The following is a 17,297-nucleotide window of genomic DNA, read 5'->3' as shown; positions in this document are numbered from 1 at the left end:
AGAGAGAATATCAGGCAGGCTCCACTCTCAGTGTGATCCTTCAACCCTGGGATCATGACCTCAGCCAAAATCAAGAGTCAGATGCTCAACCCACTGAGCCACCCAGGCACTGCCAAAATATGATTCTTAATGGAGTAAAGACTTCATGTGCAATTTAGGGGAAAAGTGGGCATAATTTGCCATACTTTAACAACCAAAAATCCAAAAAAAAAAGATAATAATTTATGTTATATAAAAATTATGTTGTTTAGGAAAAGATATCAAACAAAATTCATAGAAAAATAATAGTCAAAAGGTTATAATATATAATATATAAAGACATTTTAATGTTTTTGAAGTACAACTAATGGAAAGAAAAATAGACAAAGGATATGAATTGGTAGTTGATGAAAGAAAAAGTCTATGTAACCATTTACCAAATTAAAAGACTCAGAATAAGATGTAGTCATGGAAGTGCAACATAAAGTGATAATGAACTACTACCTAATACAATCATAGTGCATAAAAATTCAGAACAAAAAAAAATCTATCATAGCTGAGAGGTAGGAAAAATGATACTCACATGCGTGTCATGAAACATACATTTCTTTTTGGAAAGAAACAGGACAAAATTTCAGTTAAAACTACTTACAAGTCAGTTTCATGTTTATAAGAATTATTCCCATCAAATAAAGCCATCAGTTTGAAAATACATATTCAGAGACCATTACTATGGAATTGTTCAGAGAGACAAAAAACTGGAAATAAGATCAATGTGCACAATAGGGAAATACTTGAATAAATTACATGAATTCATGGCCAGGGATATAGTATAACTAAGATAGATAGATAGATAGATAGATAGATAGATAGATAGATAGATAGATAAGAGCTCTACTTTGGAAGGATTTCCATGAGTTATTTTGCATGAGAAAAATATTTTTTTAAATGTGTTATATGATTAATTTTCCTGGAAAGACAAATGAAACTACACACCCAAATATGTGTGTGTGTCTTTGCATATATGTGCATATTTTTATATATATGAATATATGAGTCTGAACAAAAAATGTAGAATACCATGATATTAACATGCAGTATGTGGGGAGGTGAGGGTATGAAAGAAGAGAGTGGAGTGAGAGGCAAGCATTTAGAAGAAAAAGATTGAAACAAATATATATATATACATATGTGTATATATATATATATATATATATATATATATATCATAGTAATATACCTATAAATATTATATAATGTATATAACATGCTTATAATATGTTATTTATAATGAGTATATAAATGTATATATTGTAAACACATAAATTACCATTGTGTGTGTATAAAATTTTAAAACTTCAGATTCTTTATTTTTCTCATTTTTCATGTGTCTCTTAGAAAATGGGCAAGGAGGAAATAAAAAGAAAATCCTGAAATAATTTTTAGAACATCTGAAAGTTCAAAACTGTTTCTGCAGGATGATATGTAAGATCATCAGATATAATATCATCAAGCTATAAAGCATGTGGTTACTTTTTTTTTTTTTAATAGTAGAAGATGAGGACCTATCTACCAATGAAAGCTCATCAGTGGACAACACAGGGAAAACTCCCAAACGTTTGCTGGTACTGTGATACTGATTCTCTGGAAAACACCTGGTCTGACTAAAATCAAGCCCTAGACATCCTCAGACTGGCCCACTAACACCACAGGAACTAAACACTACCCACAACAGGCAAACAAACAAACAAAAAATCCACTGCGGGTGACTGGACTAAAGGAAAAAAGCAACTTACCCACAACAGCAGGGCACACATATCACCCATAGGAGACACCCCTGAAGTGCCAGATTCTGGTAAATAGGGGACACTGCAATGCAGGGTAATACAGGACTTCTTCTTCATAAAGCCATTATTTTCTAATGCAGGAGATGTAGCTGTCTTTCCTAACATACAGAAACAGACACAGAGAGTTAGACAAAACGAGGAGACAAAGGAATATGTCTCAAATGTAAGAACGGGACAAAATCACAGTAAGAGACCTAAGTGAAATGGAGATAAATAATATGCCTGATAAAGAATTCAAAGTAATGTTCATAAATATGCTCATTAGATTTAGGAAAAGAGTGGAGGACATCAGTGAGATCTTTCAATGAGATTTAAAAAAGAATCAGAGATAAGAACACAATAAATGAAATTTAAAATACACTTGTTGGAATAAATAGTAGAGTAGAGGAAGCAGAAGAATAAATCAGGGACCTAAAGGACAGAGTAATGGAAGATAATCAAGCTGAGCAAGTGAGAGAAAAAAAAAATGGCAAAATGAGAACAGATTTAGGGAACTCAATGCCACCATAAAATTTAATAACATTCACATTATGGGGATCTCAGAAGAAGAAGAGGAAGAAAAGGGGGAAGAAAATTTATTTGAAGAAATAATAACTGAAAACTTCCTTAATCTGGAGAAGGAAACAAATCTGCATCCAGGCACAGAGATCCCCCAATAAAATTAATTCAATTAGGTCCATATTATGACAGATAGTAATGAAGACAGCAAAAAGTAATGATAAAGAGAGCATTTTAAAGGTAGAGAAAGTAAAAGCATTACATACAAGGGAAACCCTGTAAAGCTATCAGCTAATTTTTCAGCAGAAACTTTTCAGGCTAGAGGGAGTGGCATGATACATTCAAAGTGCTGAAAGGAAAAAATCTGCAACCAAGAATATTCTATCCAGCAAGGCTGTCATTCAGAATAGAAGGATAAGGAGTTCTGCAGATAAAAGTGAAAGGAATCCATGACCACCAAACCAGCCCTGCAAAAAATGTTAAAGAGGACTCTTTGAGTGGAAAGAAAAGACCATAAGCAAGATAGGAAAAGTAAGAAGCAGAAAAGCAGTAAAAATAAGTATATCTGTAAAAATCAGTCAAGAGACTCACAACATAAAAGGATATAAAGTATGACACCATATACCTAAAATGTAGGGGAGAGAGGAGTAATGAATGAGTTCAAACTTAAGTGACCATCAACTTCATATAGACTGTTGTATACATAAGATGTTACATGCACACCGAATGGTAATCACAAACGTTGTAATAGATATGCAAAAAGTAAAGGAATCCAAGTGTATCATTAAAGAAAGCCAACTATTTTTAAGAGAACATATCAAGAGAAGAAAGAAATAGAGAAAAACCAAAAAGAATCATAAAACAAGTAACAAAATAGCAATAAATAAATACCTATCAATAATTACTTTGAATGTAAATGGACTAAACACTCCAATCAAAAGACATAGGGTGACAAAATGGATAAAAAAGCAAGACCCATGTATCTACTACCTTCAAGAGACTCATTTCAGAGCAAAAGACACATTCACATTGATATTGAAAGGATAGTAAAGCATTTATCATGGAAATGGATGTGAAAAGAAAGCCAGGGTAGTAATATTTATATGGCACAAAATGGACTTTGAAAGAAAGATTGTTACAAGAGATAAAGAAGGACACAATATAATCATTAGGGGAGCAAGCAAGCAAGAAGATATAACAATTATAAACGTTTTTACACCCAATATGAAGGCACCCAAACATTTAAAGCAGTTAATAACAAACATAAAGAAAGTGATCCATAATACAATTGTAAGGGACTTTAATACCCCACTTACATCATTGTATAGATGTCCAGTAGAAAATCAGAAAGGAAATAGTGTCCTTGAATGACACATTGGACCGGATGACTTTTAACAGTTACATGTAGAACATTCCATCCTAAAACAGCAGAATACACATTCTTTTCAGGTAAACAGTGAACATTGTCCTGAATAGATCACATATTAGGCCACAAAACAAGTCTTAACAAATTCAAAAAGATCAAAGTCACTCCATGCATCTGTTCTGATGACAATACTATGGAGCTAGAAATTAACTTGAAAATCTGGAAGGAGCACAAATACAGAGGCTAAATAATATGCTACTAAACAGTGAATGGGTCAACTAAGAAATCTAAAAAGAAACAAAAATACATGGAAATAAGTGAAAGTAAAAATACAATAGTCCAAAATCTTTGGTATGCATGCTATAAATTTCTCTTAGAATTTTCTTCCAGAAAATATAAATTTATAGCAATACAAGCCTACCCCAAGAAACAAGAAAAATCTCAAATAAACAACCTAACCTTATACCTAACAGAGCTAGAGAAAGAACAAACAAAACACAAAACCAGTAGAAGGAAGCCATTAATAAATATTAGAGCAGAAAAAAATGATAAGAAACTAAAAACAAAACAAAACAAATAAAACAGTTTTACTTAAAAAGTAAAACAGATCAGTGAAACCAGGAGCTGGTTCTTTGAAAATATCAACAAAATCAATAACATTTAGCCAGACCTGGGGTGGGGGGGAGGGTTGGAAAGGACTCAAATTAAATGAAATCAGGAATAAAAGGGGAGAGTTAAGTCAGTTAAGTGTCTGAGTCTTGATTTCAGATCTGGTCATAATCTCCTGGTTTTGTGAGTTCGAGCTCCACATTGGGCTCTGTGCGGACAGATTCTCTCTCTGCTTGGGATTCTCTCCCTCTTTCTCTCTCTCTGTGCCCCACTCATACTCACACCGTCTCTGTATCTCTCAAAATAAATAAGGTTAAAATTTTTTTAAACATTAATGTATTTTAAAAAAGAAATGAAAAGAAAACTGACAAGAAATAAAAAGGAATGGGGCACCTGGGTGGCTCAGTCAGTTGAGCGTCCGACTTCGGCTCAGGTCATGATCTCACAGTCTGTGAGTTCAAGCCCCGCGTTGGGCTCTGTGCTGACAGCTCAGAGCCTGGAGCCTGCCTCGGATTCTGTGTCTCCCTCTCTCTCTGACCCTCCCCCATTCACACTCTGTCTCTCTCTCTCAAAAAGTAAACATTAAAAAAACTTTTTTAAAAAGAAACTTATGATCATATCAATAAATGCCAAAAAATTTTTGACAAGGTACAACATCCATTAATGATAAAAACCCTCAACAAATTTGGTTTAGAGGGAACATACTTCAACATAATAAAGGCCATATATGAAAAACCTACAGCTAACATTGTACCCAATGGTGAAAAACTTAGTACTTTCTCTTAAGATCACAAACAAAACAAAGTAGTCCAATCTCACTAGTTTTTTTTTTTAATGTTTATTCATTTATTTTGAAAGAAAGATACGGAGAAGAGGAGAGCCAGAGATAGAGGGGGAGAGAGAGAGAGAGAGAGAGAGAGAGAGAGAGAGAGAGAATCCTAAGCAGGCTCCACACTGTCAGTGCAGAACCCAAAACAGCTCAAACTCACGAACTGTGAGATCATTACCTGAGCTGAAATAAACAGTCATGAGTCAGACACTTAACCGACTGAGCCACCCAGGTACCCCCCAGTCTCACCAGTTTTATTCACTATAGTACTGGAAATCCTAGCCACAGCATTTAGATAAGAAAAAGTAATAAAAGACATCCAAATTTCAAGGAAGAAGTAAAACTTCCACTATTTGCAGATGACATGTTACTCTCTATACAAAACCCTAAAGGGTCCACAAAAAAAAAAAAAAGAATAATAAAATAAATAAATAAATAAATAAATAAATAAAACAATTGATAAATGAACTCAGTAAGGTCACAGGATAAAAAATTAGTGTATAGAAATCCATTGAATATTTTATACACTAATAATGAATCAACAGCAAGAGATATTAAGAAGCAAAAATGTTTATAATTACACCAAAAGTAATAAAATAGCTGGGAATAAATGTAACCAAGGAAATGAAAGATCTATATTCTGAAAACTATATAGCAATGATGAAAAAAATTGAAAATGACACAAATGAAAGGTGTCCCATGCTCATGGCTTAGAAGAACAAATATTGTTAAAATGTCTGTCCTACTCAAAGCAATCTACAGATTTAATGCAATCTTTATCAGTATACCAACAGCATTTTTCATAGAACTAGAACAAATAATCCTAAAATTTGTATGGTATCACAAAACACCCTGAACAGCCAAAACAGTCTTGAAAAAGGAAAACAAAGCTGGAGGTATAAAAATTCCATATTTCAAGTTATATAAAGTTGTAGTAATCAAAAGAGTATGGTACTGGCACAAAAATAGACATATAGATCAAATAAAACAGGATAGAAAGCCTAGAAATGAACCCACAATTATATGGTCAATTAATCTTTGACAAAGGAGGCAAGAATATGTAATGGGAAAAAGACTCTCTCTTCCACAAATGGTGTTCAGAAAACTGGACAGCTACATGCAAAAGAATGAAGAAGCTGGACCACTTTCTTACACCATAAAAAAATAAACTCAAAGTGGACTAAAGATCTAAATGTGAGACCTAAAGCCATCAAAATCCTAGGAGAGAGCTCAGGCAGTAATTTCTCTGACACTGACAGTAGTAACATTTTTTTTTTTTTACATATATGTCTCCTGAGGTAAGGGAGAGAAAAGCAAAAATAAACTTAGTACAACATCAAAATAAAAAGCTTCTGCACAGTGAAGGAAACAATCAACAAAACTGTAAGACAACCTGCTGAATGTGAAGAAGATATTTGCAAATGACATATTTAATAAAGGGTAAGTTTCTAAAATATATAAAGAAGTGATACAACTCAACACACCAAAAAACAAATATTCCACTTAAAAATGAGAATACATGAGCAGACATTTCTCCAAAGAAGAAATACAGATGGTCAAAAGACACATGAAAAAATGCTTAACATCACTCATCATCAGGGAAATGCAAATCAAAACTACAGTGAGATATCACCTCACACCCATCAGAGTAGCCAAAATAAAAACACAAGAAACAACAAGTGTTGGCAAGGATGTGGAGAAAAAAGAACCATTGTGCACTGCTGGTAGGAATGCAAAGTGGTGCAGCTACTCTGGAAAACAGTATGAAGAGTCCTCAAAAATTTAAAAATAGACCTACCTTACAGTCCAGTAATTATACTGCTGGGTATTACCCAAAAAATACAGAAACACTAATTCAAGGGGATACATACATCTCTGTGTTTATTGCAGCATTGTTTGCAATAGCCAAATTATGGAAGCAACTAACATGTCCATCAATAGATGAATGAATAAAGAATATGTTATTATATAATGTTCACACAATGTATATTCTATACACATAATGGAATATTAGCCATTAAAAAATCATGAAATTGTGCTATTTGAAACAACATAGATGCAGCTACAGAGTGTAATGCTAAGTGAAATTAAGTCAGCCAAAGAAAGATGGTTTCATTCATATGTGGAATTTAAGAAACAAAGCACATTAACAAAGGACAAAGAGAGGGAGACAAACCAAAAAACAGACTTTTAAACTATAGAGAGCAAACTGGTGGTTACCAGAGGGGAGCTAGAGGGGGAGATGGGTGAAATAGATGATTAAATAGTACACTTAATCCTGATGAACATTGAGCAATGTCTAGAATTGTTGAATCACTATATTTTAAAACTGAAACTAATGTAGCACTGTATGTTAACTATACTGGAATTAAAATGAAAAAACTTAACAAAAGTTAAAAACTTTAGAAGATGCAATTTATGTGTAAGTAGATCTGTAAGAACAAAATTTCAGATAACGAGTCTAAATCTTATAGATAGCTTCACTCTTATAAATGTGCCATTTTGAGAACTTGGTGTCAATTACTCATTTTTTGTCCTTTTTTTTTTAATGGGGTATCAGATAAAATTAGTCATTAGACAGAAAAAAATATGTAGGGAAAGATTTGAAACTTTTCTTGTCCTCAGTACTTGCACATAATTTCTCATTGATTTATCAAATGGTGCTTTTTTATTGATACCTACAGAAAGTGCTACAAATCTTTGACATTGATGCTTTATTTATACTAAGGTAACTTGTGCTTGATTGTTGGTATATCTAACAATTATTTAGTAAGTTTTTCTTTTTTGTAACTTCAAGGCAACCTAATTTTATTCAGGTTAGTTAGCATTATTTATTGTTATGTATATTCATCCTATAGCTATACTAGTAACATAAATTCTTACCCATTAAATGAGAAATAATATACTTGACTAGCTTTAGTGCCTCCAAGAGTATTGAGTGGTTATTTTCCTTGAGAAAACACAGTCAGATTTTTTTTATGCATAGGATTTTTAAGATTTCTAGCACTTCCCAGAGGGGAAGATGACATCCAGTGCGGTATTTAGTATGTCTGCCATCTGGGTTTTTAGATTCATTTGGTTTAATTCAAAGATTAAAGACAGAAAAATTGGACCAAATGGTGGAATAAAGCCCTGTGGAAAACATGCCTCTGCTGTGATTATTTTTGAGATTAATTGATTCTTTAACTTGTAACTATATCCCGTGACTTCAGTGGCAGTTAATAACTGATTAACCATGAATATGTAGATTAATTGTGCCAGTGCATGCTGGGAGATGAGTTAACTCTTTTATGTAACTAGAGTACCCCAGTTTAAGTGGAGAGTAGACTAAACAAATGCTCCCATGCTTTAGTGAATCTTATTTCAAACAGGACTATCTAATATATAAGCAATAATTTTGAATTTTTTAAGGAGAAAATCTATGCCTTCATTAAAAAAATAGGGAGGGTGTAAAAAACACTTCCAAGTTTTCTAATCTAAAAGATTGGAAGCTTGAATAAATACTTCTTAAAAACAAGGATGCACTACACTTGATCTTAGCCAAAAGGCCAAGAAAGGATAAAAAACAAGGATGCACTATTGATAAATCTTAAATGATGTTGATTTGTAAAAATCTATATAATTATACCATTAAAATAGTTCACATATTGACCATTTTTATAAAGCTCCCTATTCTTATTTTTTTCCTTATAAATCCCTAGCTCTTTTCTATTGGGACTTAAATATATATCTTTTGGCTTCAAGGAAAACAAAACAACGAAAACAGAGCAGGACTCCTATGATCAAGTGCTGTCTTATAGCTACTCCTCTAACTCGTCGTGAAAGCCAAGTTCCTTGAAGATTCATATCTATGAATCTTTCCATATTTTTACTGGCTTTCAGTGCTTGAAGGCACAGGAAAATGACTATCAGTTCTATTACTCCTCTGACACAACTATGATGAAGGCTACCAGTAACCTATTTCTTGCCAAATTTCAAGTCACTTTTCAGTTCTATTTTTACTTTGATTCTTTTCACCATTTATTCTGGTTTCTAACTCTTCCGTGGGAGTGGATTGACCTTTTAAATTTATTTTGTTTCCCATTGATTTGTTTTGTCTCTACCCTCCTCATCACTTTTTCAGGTTTTTTTTCCTAATTCTTTCCTTCTTTTTTCCTCAATTTGGTGTTGCCCATGCTCTATCCTTGAACCTTCCCTGCCTTCCTTCTGCACACTTCTTGAATGGTCTCATCCCTCACGTAGCATATTGATGACTCACAAATCTGTATCTGCAACCCAGACTTCTTATTCTTCTTAATGTATAGTCTATGTGCCTTATAACTAGTAGAGCAGTAGGTGCTTGACATTCAACATGATTTAAACAAAACAGGTTCTTCATCTTCCATAATCTCCTGCCTTGTCTCCTCTGGCCAGGAACAGGTTTACTTTATATTTTATTTCTGTTACTGTACCTTCTACCCAACTGCCCAAGCCAAGTCCTTGTCTCACTCTCTTCTTTCTGTCAGCTCTCTATTTAATCAGTCACCCAGTTCAGTTCATGCAAGTTTCTAGGATTAAGAAAGGTAACTTCTATCACTGTATATATTTTTGTTTCTTTTTTTTTCTAACCAGTTAAAATATTTATTATAAAAATTTAAAGAGGGGTGCCTGTCTGGCTCAATTGGAAGAGTGTGCGACTCTTTCAGGGTTGTGAGTTTGAGTCCCACATCGGGTGTAGAGATTACTTAAATGAATACAACTTAAAAAAAAAGATAAAAATTTAAGCAATACTAATTGTAGAAAGTGAAAATTCATTTGGTTCTGTGTTATCAGAGATAAATCTAGGTTACTTCTTTCCTTCCTTTTCTTCCTTCCTCCAGATACTGAGTTCACAACTTAGAGTATCTATTTCCTGACTTTTCCCCTTAACATGCATGAAATTAACTTGTAGTATTATGTCCAGGGCCTGATTCAAGTTCTTTTTTTTTTTAATATATGAAATTTACTGTCAAATTGGTTTCCATACAACACCCAGTGCTCATCCCAAAAGGTGCCCTCCTCAATACCCATCACCCACCCTCCCTTCCCTCCCACCCCCCATCAACCCTCAGTTTGTTCTCAGTTTTTAACACTCTCTTATGCTTTGGCTCTCTCCCACTCTAACCTCCTTTTTTTTTTTTTTTTCCTTCCCCTCCCCCATGGGTTTCTGTTACGTTTCTCAGGATCCACATAAGAGTGAAACCAAGAACTGCCAAATTGAAGTCATTTTAAGAAACAAAAATACTCTATTTTTGTTTCTTAAAATGACTTCAATTTGGCAGTTCCTGGCATGTTTATTTAGCCAAAGAGAAAATCTCTAGAAAATTATTTCAGCTAGACAGCAGTAGCTATTCTGTTTATGGGGAAAAAACTAATTTCCCTTAGATTATTTTATGTATGGGTAGCCTTGCTAAAGATTGACATTGATCATATTAACTACAGATTAATCTTCTTTGTGTTAATACATTAGATCATTATAGAATACTTATGTCCATTATGTCAGGTTGAAGGAATACAAACATGACTAAGATATGGATCTTATATGTACATAGAGATATATATATTTTATAGAAATCCAAATTAGTTATGTCATTAAAATATATTTGAAGCAAGTATTCATATATCAAATCATATATCAGTTATTTATATTATTTCATAAATGAGAAGAATTTTGTCCTCTCTTAGATAATAAAAATCATTTTCTCTTTACTTAAAAGAATATTTTGCATTTGTCAATGAATACTATTTTTACATGCTTTAATTTCACATACTCAACCTATAAATTTAAAAGAAATTTATTTTAAAGAGAATAAATAAGTGTAGATAAAATATGTTCCATAACAGAAAATAGTACAGTGTGTTTTTGTAATATCATCAAAGCCACTTAGTATGAAAACTGAATATTAAATAAATATAGAGAGAGATCTTATGTCACTTAAACTATGTATAAAGATTGAAGAAAATTAGAAATGATAACTTAAAGGTCCTTGGATAAAACGTATAGCAAGTACTCCTTCTAAATCCTGGGTGTGAAAGTTGTTGACTTTCAAGTTAATCTCTCTCATGAAATTATCCTCAAATGGAAAGAGCTACATAACCCAAGGTCAAGTCTTCTCTCTAGGGAAGCCCTAACCCAGTGACTAATCAGTGTCCTTTATAAAACAACTTTTTTGGGACAACTTAAAGTCCATTGCAACTCTAGAGCTCCTTCTGGATCATCTTGAGACTTTGTAGTGATGCATCACAGTTTAACTCCTCCCACTGCCTAATCTTTCCTACCTTTAATTTTTTTTCAAGCCACCATAAAAATTGTTCCTAGGGGCACTCCTCAAAAGTTTCCTGAGTGCATGTCTTCATCAAAGACTCGTATTTTCAAGGAGTCATTCTAGATGGTCTGAGGAAATAGACTCTAAAATAGAATGGTACAAACATCACCCATCAGCCCACTAACTTACTGACAATGAGGACCCCATTGCTGGTAGTAGATGGACAACTGATAGCTCTTGAATGCTGTAGTGGTGAAATTGTTAAAACCCCTGATGTTGAACAAGGATAGGTACCAGTGGAATGTAATGCACTGTGAATACACTATCTCTGGCTTTTGTAGAATTCAGGGGAAAGTTATTATAAGCATGATGGAATCTGTTTCTCATGGATTCTATTTATCCAGTGGAGAAAAAGAATGCAAGGCTGAATGTAAATAATCATGAATTGGAGGTGATGTGTGAGAATAAGAAGGCTTTCTTCCCAAAATATAAAGAAATGTTCATCTTCTTTAGCCAAAGGTCATAAAGGCTGAAAAAAAAGGCTTAGGATTTACTTAAATATATAGCTGAGCTTTACAGAAACTTGAATCCTTAGCCCTGACAAGTCAGCTAAACCAGTGTCTGAGCCCTGCTTGAGAACAAGTGGTACTCTGATTTGCAGGGGTGGGGGGAGGGTTGGAGTAAATTTGGGTTAATGATCTCAGAAACCTTGAAACCTAGTTCTCCATAAGCATTCTGGGCCTACAGAAATGGTCTATTCCTCCTAATTAAGGGCTTTTATGTCAATCTTGCTTAAAGATGGTTCAGAAACTTCTTCCCACTGAGGATATACCCTCACCTCCATTCCTGGCCTCCAGATCAATACATAGGGTCAGCAGATGACATCATGTGGCCACAGAAGTATGTTTACTGGTAGGCGTTGGGAGAGCATGTATGGAATTGGATTCTGAGGCTGCGGGATCAAGTGGGATGGAGAATAAGATTGAATAAGTTTGGGGATAGAGAATACATAAGATCAAATGGGGATAGAGAATAACAGTTTATTGATATGATAGTATTCTCCCATGATATAAAATTTAGCATCTTAGCAAGGATAGCAAGAGAGAGTTGCTGCTGCCAGATAGCTGTTGGAAACTTGAGGAAAGCAAGCATTCCCACTAAAAGAAGTATAAATACCAGAGCTGCTGTGCATACAGTAGAAAAAGGTGTCAAAAGACTCAGATATGTGAACATACTAAAGTGAATATACCAGTTAGAGTCCAGAAAAATCATTCACTCACTATCATCTGTATAAAGGCTTCAAGGACACCCCTAAAGCAATAAGAATGTGCTGATGACTGAGAGGCAAGCATCATTGAGAAGTTCCTAGGTGTCTGTTCTCTGTAGGCAAATGTTGATAGTAAGAGATGCTAGTATAGAACCGAACTGCCTGATAGGAATGGAAATGTCAAGATCTCAAAATAATAGAATCTAAGTGGCAGTGCTTAGTTGTCACAAGCAAGGTGGACACACAGTTATTTTAATGAGGAGCTAGTTAAAATGCACCCAGGGCTCTAGACTCACAGGGGTCCTGGAGACCAACAATAAAATATAGCATTGCATAGAGCAAAATAAGTGGACACTCAACAAAGGTATTATCCAGTCTATGCTATTAAAGAAATCAGGGGTGCCTGGGTGGATCAGTGGGTTGAGCGTCTGACTCTTGGTCTCAGCTCAGGTCGTGATCTCATGGTTCGTGTGATTGAGCCCCATGTTGGGCTCCACACTGACAGCACTAGGGATTCTCTCTCTCTCTCTCTCTCTCAGCATCTCCCCTGTTTGCTCTCTCTCTCTCTCTCTCTCTTTCAAAATAAATAAACATTTTAAAAAAATCAGAGGGATGACCAGGAGGCTGAATATGGTCACATAATAAACAAATGATGATTCCTTGCCTAATTGTTGCAACTGAGGTAATTTTCAGACTTTGAACTCTTTGAAGGGGAGACTAAGTCACTAGAAAGAACACTACAACACCACAAGAAGTGTATAATGATTCTCAAAATTCTTTGTTTAAAGAACCTATATCCACTTCCTTAAATAACCATTTTCTAGGAAAAGGGGACTTGTGAAACATTTTGAGGAGTGTGTTACACAGGATCTAAGTTGACTTTGATACCTGATATTCTACAGAATTATCATGCTCTTATATCATTGGAGTTGGGCGTACAGGTACCAGGTAATAAATGCAGTTGTGGCCCATGGCTAGCTCACATTGGGTCAAACAATCCACAGATCCCCCTTGTTATCATTTATCTCATCTCTAATTGTGTACTTGGGATGGACATATTTTCTAGTTGGTAGAGCCTCCATATTGATTCCTTGGCTTTGGGGATAAGAGCTGTCCTAGTGAGAAGGCCAAGTTGAAGCCTCTGAAACTTCCCCATTTTTCAGGTGAGATTTATCAAATGTAATCATATATCCCAGAGGAAATACCACAGATTGATGCCATCTTTAAAATCCTAAAAGATATGCTGGTGATGGTCCACCTCACATTCTACTTACTGACAATGTTGTCTCCTGATGAAACCAGAGAGATCCCAGAGAAAGATAATGGACTACCACAAACTCATCTAAGCAGTGCCCTTATTGCAGCTTATGCCAGATAAGTTCGTTTTGCTAGAGTAGAATAACATGGACTCAGATACATACTGTGTGCCAGTAATATACTTAATGCGGTCTTTTTCATTTCTGTTAGGAAAGATAATCATAAATAATTTGCATTCACTTGAGACAGACAATAGCATATATTGGCAGTCTTGCCCTAAAACTAAATTAACTCTCACACTCCTTTTCATAAGGAGTCATCCAAAGAGATATAAGCATCTGGACATTCTGTTGAACTTGTTATTGTTCCACTATATCGATGGGATTATGTTGATTAGTCCAGATAAACAAGAATTGCTAAGTACATTGGATATCTTGGTAAAACATGCATAATCCAGAGGATTGAAATAAGCCTATGAAGATTCAGGGGCACACAGTATTAATAAAATTTTAGAGATCCAGTTGTTGTATCTTACCAGGATGTTGCCTCCAAAGTAAGGCACAAATTATTGCATCTCACAATTCCCATCCTTCAGAAGTAAACACAATGCTTGCTAAGTCTCTTTGGGTTCTGAAGCATATTTCACACTTGTAAATATAATTTAAATCCATTTATCCGGTGATTTGGAAGGCTTCAACTATAGACTTCAACTGTGTCTCAAAGTAGGAAACGGTTCTGTAGTATTCCCATGCTGTGATGTAAGTGACCCTGGTGCCTGAGTCACATAACCCAGGAAAATCGATGATATTAGATATATCAGTGCTAGAAAAGATGTGTGGTTTACAGCAATACTAATAGGAGGATTATAAATTCAATTTCTAGGATTGTTAGTAAGATCATCCTTTCTTCAGTTAAGAATTATGCCCCTATCATAAAAATAGCTCTTAGTATGCTACTGGGCATTGGTAGAGATGGAGTGTCTGAATATGGAATATCAAATGACCATGTGGTCTGAAATTCCAATCATACGTTGGCTTTTGTCTGATCTACCAACATTAAGCCATAAAATAGTTGAGACCCATCAGTAGTTCATCATAAAATGGAAGTAATAAATTCAGGAGGAGGCAAGGCCAGGGCAAAGGGCCCAAGTAAGCTGTACAAGGATGTGCCCCCATGGCATCTATCAGTTTTACTGGCTCCTCTTTGTCAGTCTATATCTGGCCACATAGAGGGTCACTTATATGTTGATGGTGGAGAAAAAAGGCTAAGCTTTTGTGATAGGTCAGCTCAGTATATGTATGCAAGTCAAACACTGGACTGCTACTTCACTAGAGCCCCAACTCTGGGATGTCCCTGATAGACAGGAATGAGGAAAAATATTCTTAATGGGTAGAACTTTGGTTTGGGTAGTGTACCTGGTCAACCACTTTGTGTGGAAAGAGATCTGTTTGAGTAGGTTGTTGGACATATTATTATTGTGGATAATTATTGAATGGATATTATCGAGGACCAAAAGTTACCCATCACAGAAGAAACACAAAACGATGAAGCAGACAGAGTTGTGAAGACAGTTGTTAACAGCCAGCTTCTGTCACTGGCCACTCATAGGTAGCACAACAGGCTCATGAATAGGATTCCCATAATGGTAGGGATAGAGGTTATGCATAAGCTTGAAACATAGGTCCTCATCCATGAAGGCCGATCTATCTACTGCCACTATTGATTATCTAACCTGGCAGCAACAGGGACCAACACTTGACACAGTAAAAGTACTGCCCTTCAAAATTCCAACCAGTCCCTTGGTGGCAAGTTGGTTACATTAGACCTGATTACCCAAAAGTAACAGTGCATCATTTTGACTGAACTTAACATGTAATCTGGGTGTGGATGTTTATGTTGACCTTTGTCAGCAGCAACCTTACCCAAGGACTTTTAGAATGTTGTATTCACAACACAGGGTCCTACCTAACCACTCATGGGACTAGAAGCACATTTTGCAGCAGTGAAGATATAGCAGTGAGAACATTGCCATGGGATTCCTTGGTCATATATTCTTTATTACCTAAAAATACCAACCTACTAGAGTGATAGAATGGTCTTTGGAGCGGGCATCTGAGTCTCAGAGTGATAATGGCTGCTAAGAAAGGGGTGCTATTCTCCAAGATACAGTACACATTCTAAATCAATGATCATTATTATCTAATGCTTTTTTTTTCTATAGAATACATAGGTTCAAAACCAAAGAGTGACCCCACTTACTAACATCACATTCAGTGTCTCACTTGGGGAATCCATGTTTCCCTTCCAACTCTGGGTTCTGCCAGTTTAGAAGTCCTAAGTTCTCAGAAGAGGAAAAGCTTTTATTAAGTGATATATCAAGAGCCCCATTAATCTTTAAGCCATAGCTGCTACTCATTTACTTTAGGTTTCCTATGTTAGGAAACAGGGAATAAGAGGAGTCACCATCCTGGAAGGAGTAACTGACCCTTATGGTCAGCTGGAGGTAGGGATGTTGTTACACAGTGAGACAGTAAATAATATGTTTGATACCCAGTTGATCCACTTAATCATTTCTTGGTCTTCTCTTGACCAATTTTGGTGGTAAACATCAGTAATGTGCATCAGTAATGGCTTGAGAAGGACATGGTGACCTGGTGCACAAAATCCTCAGTGAGGAAGGGCTGGTAACCTCAGTAAGGGAATCTACTTATACCAAAAGTTGTACTAGCCTAGGATGAGAGCAATTTAGAATGATAATAGTAGAAAGAGATGACGAATATCATCTCACCACAGTTTCTTTTGACAGTTTTCCCCAGAAAGGTGACTAACCAGCATCCTGGAGTAGCTTTTCCCAGATAGAGTGAATTATCATAACTAGAAAGTGGATGTGAGCAGATGCTGTATGCAGCAGCCAGATCCCTTCCTTGATACTGAAGGACTCATTCCTCCAACTGCTGAGAGTTTTAGCAGCTGATGGCTATCAGCTAAATCTTTCTTTAGAAACCACCCTGGGTGCAGTTGATTTTGACTCTTGATTTTGGCTCAGGTCATGATCTTTAAGTCCTGAGATCAAGCCCTGAGCCCTGCCCCTGGCTCTGTGCTGAGGATGGAGCCTATTTAGGATTCTCTCTCTCCCTCTCTCTCTGCCCTTTCCCTGCTTCAAGCCACTCTCCATCTCTCTCTCTCTCTCTCTCTCTCTCTCTCTCTCTCTCTCTCAAAATAAATAAACTAAAAAAAATTTTTTTTAAAAAGAAATTATCCTAAACCTAATAGAGCTATCCCTCCCAAGGTCATGCCTTCTAGGTGGGAGTAGCACAGAGGGAAGGACTGATTGAGGAGGAGGGGGTGGGTATATAAAGCT

At 35.5% G+C, this 17,297-nt stretch overlaps 1 protein-coding gene and 1 pseudogene across 2 annotated transcripts in view; one reads left to right on the top strand and one right to left on the bottom strand.

Annotated features, from left to right (window-relative positions):
- Positions 1-17,297, top strand: part of MDGA2 (MAM domain containing glycosylphosphatidylinositol anchor 2) — an 857,656-nt gene that overhangs the window by 511,016 nt on the left and 329,343 nt on the right. The gene's annotated exons all lie outside the window — the stretch shown is intronic.
- On the bottom strand, positions 8,544-8,688 carry LOC128773374 (U2 spliceosomal RNA; annotated as a pseudogene).

This window comes from Panthera pardus, unplaced genomic scaffold (genome assembly GCF_024362965.1).
Source record: "Panthera pardus isolate Hobbes unplaced genomic scaffold, ASM2436296v1 HiC_scaffold_24, whole genome shotgun sequence".
NCBI classification, from domain to species: domain Eukaryota; kingdom Metazoa; phylum Chordata; class Mammalia; order Carnivora; family Felidae; genus Panthera; species Panthera pardus.
The sequence above is the reverse complement of the archived record's forward strand: the minus strand, read 5'-3'. Positions and strand labels throughout refer to the sequence as shown.